Here is a 7,309-nt window from a genome sequence, read left to right on the forward strand (position 1 = left end):
ATAATGCTAGCCTGTATTGTCCTGCATAACAAATGCCACCAGGCGTAATGTTCCTCTTGATGACATATATGATGGACCTGAGCCTGATGAAGTGCAACCAGAGCAACCTCCAATGTTCGCTCCATTGGACTGGACATGTGATCAGGGATGCAATTGTAAGACATTACTTCTGACTGATGACTTGAGTAATAGTAATTGTCATTTTCTTTAAAATACAATGGACAGTAGAGCTTTTTGAGCTTTGAGATTTTGTTTGAGTACTGATATTTTACAGGGATTTTTTTCCTTTGACTATACAAAAAGGCTTCATGTCTTATTCCCTACTTTATTTACATTGTCACTGTCCTAGTTCAACAATTGTACAAAATATAAATAGATGTATACATCACCTGCAAACATAGCTTTTTTCAAGTTTTATTTTATTGTGTGCCAGAAATCCACACTGAATCCACCTCTGTGTTGGGTTCAGGATTATCCTGATTTTTGGGATCAAACGTGTCCCAATTCTTACACAAACTTTTGAACAACACAAAAACTGTTTGATCCTGATTAAAACTGAGATTGGATTAGGTGATCTGATCTGATTCCAGAATCCCTATTTTCCCTTTGAATAACCCATTTTCAAGATTCAATCCAATCTGTCATCCCAAATCCCATTGGATTACTTTTGAACAACTGGGCCCTGGAGACCAAAACTGCACACAGTACTCCAGATGAGGCCTCACCAGTGCATTATAAAGGTTGAGCAGAACCTCCTTGGACTTGTACTCCACAGATCGTGGTGATATATAACCTAACATTCTGTTAGCCTTCTTAATGTCTTCTGAACACTGTCTTGAAGTTGATAGCTTAGAGTCCACTATGACTCCTAAATCCTTCTCATAGGTTGTACTCTTGATTTTCCGACTGCCCATTGTGTATTCAAACCTAACATTTTTTACTTCCTATGTGTAATACTTTACATTAACTGACGTTAAATGTCATCTGCTACAAATCTGCCCAAGCCTGTATGCTATCCAAGTCCTTCTGTAATGATATAACGGATTCCAAATTATCTGCTAATCCACCTGTCTTGGTATCATCTGCAAACTTAACCAGCTTGTTACTTATATTCCTATCTAAATCATTTATATATAATAAAAATAGCACCGGCCCTAGCACTGACCCCTGTGGAGCACCACTCTTAACATCGGCCAGTTCTGATGAGGTTCCTCCACCATCACCCTCTGCTTCCTGTATCTGAGCCAATTCTTCACCCATCTAAAAACATCACCCTGAATTCCCACTTCTTTTAACTTGATGCCCAACCTCTCATGTGGCCCTTCATCAAATGCTTTCTGAAACTCAAGATAAATAATATCATTTGCTCCACTTTGATCGTATGCTTTTGTTGTTATCTCATAGAATTCCAGTATGTTAGTAAAACATGACCTCCCTCTTCTGAACCCATGCTGACTGTTCAGAATAACTCCTGTCCTTACCAGGTGTTGCTCAATCTTATCCTTAATAATTCCTTCCATTAATTTTCCTGTGATGCATGTTAAGCTTACTGGCCTAGAGTTGCTTGGATCTGCCCTGTGACCCTTTTTATATAATGGGATGATATTTGCCATTTTCCAGTCCTTCGGAATCTCTCCAGTGCGCAGTGACTTCCTAAAAATATGTGTCAAGGTTTTATATATGTACTCACTAGCCTCCTTAAGAACACGAGGACAAATATTAACTGGGACTGGTGATTTGTTTGATTTCATCTTATTTAATCTGAGCAGCACTTCTCCCTCTACAATTTCCAAATCCCTCAGTACCTCCTAAGTAGTTGCGTTTACCTCTGGGAGGTTATCCCCTTGTTCACTTGTAAAAACCTCAGAAAAATGTAAGTTTAGGGCATCTGCTATTTCATCGTCTGTATCTTTTAATTCCCCTTTACTATTCCTGATGAACTTGACCTCCTCCTTAATTGTTCTTTTACTACTAAAATACTGAAAGAATCTCTTGGGGTCTTCTTTTGCCTTATCTGCTATATTCCTCTCCAACTTTCTTTTAGCCTCTCTGATATCCTTCTTAATGGTTGCCCTCATGTTCACATACGTGCTACGATTCACTTTAGAGTCATTAGTCTTATATGCCTTATACAGCAGTTTTTTCCTTTGCAACTTCGTTTTTAAATCTTTATTAATCCATCGTGGAGTTCTTTTTAGTTTTCTATTAATTCCAAATTTAGGTATGTATCTGTCCTGCATTACATGTAAAACATTTTTAAACCTGTTCCACTGCTCCTCGACTGTCTCCACACATATGAACCTGTGCGTTTGTCGGTTTTGATCCTATTTAATTCCAGGTTGTACTGGGAGTATGGAACAGATGGAAGAACAAACTGTCATTATTTAAATAAAAAGAGTATTTGTCAGTGGTTGTGAAAACACAAATTAACAGCTATCTGGTTTACTAGAACTAAGCCTGACAAAACGTCACGTGGAGAGCGAATGTTAAGCATGTCATACTCGCACACTCGGGTCAAATTTAGAGTGGTTACTGGGATGGACTGGTGCCCTGAAGAGGATTGGATTTTAAGGTTTGCTCACTGAGGCCCAATGGGTGCACACAGATGCGCCCTTAGGGGTGTGCGGGGTCTAGTGTTGACTAACCCCACGAGGGGCCGGTTACATCAAACGCTGTTACCGGTATGTGTGGACTGTATAAACTTGCTTGAGAATTTAATAAAAATGATGTTAACATACACCGGATTTTCTCATTACAGTATTCAGCTAATTATTTGTAAGATAACATGTAGACTTTATCAAAATATAACGATATAATCTATTAAAAAAAGTGCAATTCATAATTCATGACAATACTACGACAGTGCAAAATGAAATGCAGTGTCATGCAGAAATTAGCAGGGCCTCTTCTAGAAAAAGTACCCACGTTGCAAGTATACTTTGAGTCTCAATATGCGATAAGGGTTCCTCTTAGAGGCATCTAAAATATTCATATACACTGGAGAATATAACTTGACAAATCCACCGAAACGGGACATGCGGACCTCAAAAGGGAGACCCCCTTAGGCGCGGGGCCTGGGGTGGTCACCCTACTTGCCACCCCCAAACGCTGGGGGTGGCAAGTAGGGCTGTACGGAAAACAAATGAGTAACCGGACTATCCTGCACATATTCGATATGAGAGGGCACACCCTGGAGCCTTAAGGTAGCAGCCCGGACTATTAAGAAGTTTGCCACTGGCAGTGAATCCAACCTCTCAAATCTGGGATGTAGGACTTCATCAAAGACATGAAGTAAAATGTGTCAACTTCCCATGGAGGTCAACTAGGCTGGCAATCAAACCATGTTTGTCGAGGGGCACCTGGCAGCACATGGACATAAGTGGTGCGGCTCGTTTATTTAAATTTTACTTCACCAATTTGTTTTAAATTCTAGATATTTTTTAATTTCTTGGCCCAGTCTCCCATAATACATTTTCTTAATTTCAATATTCGTGGTCACAACATAACATGAATAAAGTTCACTAAGTTTCACTTACATGGAAATACAGTGATCCCTCACTATATCGCGCTTCGACTTTCGGGCCTTCACTCCATCGCGGATTTTAAATGTAAGCATATCTAAATATATATCACCGATTTTTCGTGGATTTCTGTGGACAATGGGTCTTTTAATTTATGGTACATGCTTCCTCAGTTTGTTTGCCCAGTTGATTTCATACAAGGGATGCTATTGGCGGATGGCTTAGAAGCTACCCAGTCAGAGCATGTATTACGTATTAACTAAAACTCCTTAATGATACAGTAAGTCATTTTAATATGTATTTTACAATTTACAAATTCGGAACTTCATTAGCTGTGTTGTGTTTATAGAGAAATAACATTAGCTCTTTGAAAAGAATCCATTTCTGAGTAGTGTGAATTTACCCCATTTCACACTGCCTCGTCGTGCAGAGTTTGAGGAATGTGCACGCTCTCCCTGTGCCTGTGTAGATTTTCCTCCACAGAGACATTCGCCACCCAAGAGACATGCAGGTTTGGCTATCAGGTAACTCAGAGAGAGAGAGAGAGAGAGAGCACTCTATGATAGCCTTGAACTTAACAATCCAGGAGCGAGCACTGGTTTTCATCTACCCTGAACTGGAAAATGTTAGAAGACAGAGGGAGGAATTAATGAATAATTTAATATGGTAAATTGTAGGGCTGAAGAAATGTACAAACAAAAGCTGCAGCCAGACTCTCAGGAAACTCAACTTGGGATTTGCCAGCTGAGCACCAACTATGATTCCCAACAAACTAAAACCATCAGCTGACTTTTTATGAACAAAGCAATACAGTTTCCAGATCAAGTATGTAATACGTCATGACAGCCTTAAGCAAGGTGTGGTGACGTTTATATAATACTAGCAGGAGTACCCAGCATTGCCCAGGAATCTATAACCGGGGAATTTCCGAAATGAAAGAAACAGAATATAGAAATAGAACAAAGTTTTCTGATTCACATTTTATTGTAATCGGTAATATAAGTGCTCATTCCAGAGCCTTTGGATACACTATATTTTTTGTTTTCCCTTTTGGTGAGAAAATGAACAAATTCTCTAGAACATGCTACGTAGAGTTGTCTGTGTGAAAAGCATGGATTTTCTAAATTGATGCCTGCAACTTGTAGTGATTGTCCTTGAGCGTTATTAATTGACATTGGAATTGGAACAGTTTGAAATCAAAGGGTAAATCATTCAGAATCAGCGGTATTCTTGGTATGAAAACCTCTTCACGTCTTGCGCAACGTGTCATAATAGTTGGATAGAGAGTCTTGACACAAAGGCGAGTGGTATTACACAGTAAGGAGCGTCTGTGTTGAACCGTGGTGCCATCTAACGGATGTTGACGATGGTGACTACAGAGAGAAGTGACATACAACCGCTGCTGTGTGTGTGTGGAAAATGGTAGGGGAAGGATGTTGTCTTTTTAAGGCGAGTCTCAGTTCAAATGTGCTGCCATAGAACGGACGTTGGTGAATGAAATACAGCACTATCAGTGCGTGTGGGAGTGTGACTCGCGGAAACGTGGGTGTGTCAGCCAGTCACGCTTACTGGGTCGTTCACGTTTTACATCCATACGGCAGTACCCCTTCACCCGATCAAAGCAGTCAACCTTCTCATGCTTGGACACTTCTGCCATATGTTGGCAATTTAAAGAAACATGGGTAAAGAGCGATGCCGCGGTGAACGTCTGTTGCAACGAGCGGCTATCTTGTCGATGATAAGTCCGGGGACTTGTGCCGAACGTTGTGTTGGTGAAAAGGTGCCCTGCCCTTCACCACGAACAATTTTCCCAAAAAAACATACTCCATGACCTCCTCCTGGTCACAAAGGAGCCCCATCCCCAGTTTGGTGGCGATTGGACGCCCGGTGCAGATTTGTATGGCAGACAAACAAACATACTGTACATACATCGACTCTGCTTTATATATTAGATACCATCGTAATAGACTCAGGAAGTCAGGTACTTTAGAAAAGTCATGACTAGCTCAAGAGTCAAAAACATGACTTGAGTGAAAGTTTGTTTTATAAAAAATGCTATTTGAAAAATGTCTGGAATTCAAATGGACTTCCAAATAAAGAAGCACCTTGCAGTCACGTTAAAATACAAAATTGACAACCTTCGTATCTACTAGACATGGTGACATGTCATCTGCTCCACTGTTTCTTCTGTTTTCGTAAATGAAAGTATTCCTATTGACAGGGTAGGTCGTATACGCAGACACTTCACACGTTGGTAAGGAATACTTCCATTGTACAACATGACAGACAGGGTGCCACTGTCTCTAATGGAAACAAGCTTCCTCTGTTTTAGAATTTGGGGAGGACAACACAATACATGTGTTCAGACTGCTGATGTGTTGTATTTCACTTTCCTCTTTCTCAATTTCTAATCTTTCTAATGTTTTAACCTAAAGCTTATATTTTAACTTAAACCAACTTCACAATATATGCAGATTGTATCAAAATGTACGTACTGTAAACAGAACAAACACAACACCATGGTATTGCTGCATTGGTTAGAAGTAAAAGTCATACTGAGTTTGCCTTTTTAATCGATTTTCCCTCCTTCCACTACCACCAGCCCCCCCTCCATCTCTCCTGCACCAACAACTCCTACCACTTGAACTGGTTTGGCGTGTGCTGAATCCACCTCTGACCTTCAATATGAGCTGTTCATGGCTGAGGACCAAGTGAGGAGACAACTGAAGAGGTTACACACAGGTAAAGCTGTGGGACCAGATGGAGTCAGTCCTTCAGTACTTAAGGCCATTACTGACCAGGCTTTTGGTGTCCTCTGTCACCAGTTCAGTCTGTCACTAAAGCTTTAAAAAGTGCGGCTGCAGTGCATCCTGTATTGTTCCTTTTCACCTGATGACTAGAGACCAGTGACCTTTATGTCCAACATCATAAAACCTTTTGCGAGATCATCCTGGACTGTATTTGTCATCTTGTGATAGATCTGAATCCACTGCAATTTGCCTATCAGACAAAGATTGGAGTGGAGGATGCAATCATCTGTCTGCTTCACAAGGCTTATTCTCACCTAGACAAAGCTGGCAGCACCGTGAGAATTGTGTTTTTTGATTTCTCCAGTGCCTTTGATACCACCCAGCCATCCCTGCTCAAATATACTGTATGTAGATGGATGAGCCTATGGTGTCCAGGATAATGGACAGACCGAGCTGTAACTGTGATATGGATGTGAGGAACACTGAATTGCGCCACAAGGATTAGTCCCGTTACCTTTTTATTTTTCCCTGCCCACCTCAGACTGTAAATATAACACCAGGTCGTGTCAATTTCAGGAATTGTCAGATGATTCTGCACCTATGGGGTTTATTGATTAAGGGGATGAGACAGAGTAGAGGATTCAGGTGGAGAACTGTGTTTCTTCGTGCCAAGAGACTTGTCTGGATCTTGATATCTGCATATAAGAACTACAGTATATAAAAAAGGGCAGTCAAGTCTGTTTTTCTTTGCACACTGCATTCCTTTAATGTGGGCAGTGACATCCTTTATATTTATCTCAGCTCTGCGATGGCCAGTGCAGTTTTCTTTATTATAGTGTGCTTGGCTGGTAACAGCCCTTGAAAAGCATGATGCACATTGTTGTAGATATATGTAGATAAGTAACCCCTGTAGCATTTCTTGACACACTTCTGCTAAATAACTCGTTGGCTAAAAGACTTCAATGTTGGTGTGTCAGAGAGAGGAATGACCATATGGGCACAGCTTTGTGACAAGACATACTCCTTCTTACACTGCCC

The sequence above is a fragment of the Polypterus senegalus genome, chromosome 6, assembly GCF_016835505.1.
Source record: "Polypterus senegalus isolate Bchr_013 chromosome 6, ASM1683550v1, whole genome shotgun sequence".
Classification (NCBI taxonomy): Eukaryota; Metazoa; Chordata; class Cladistia; order Polypteriformes; family Polypteridae; genus Polypterus; species Polypterus senegalus.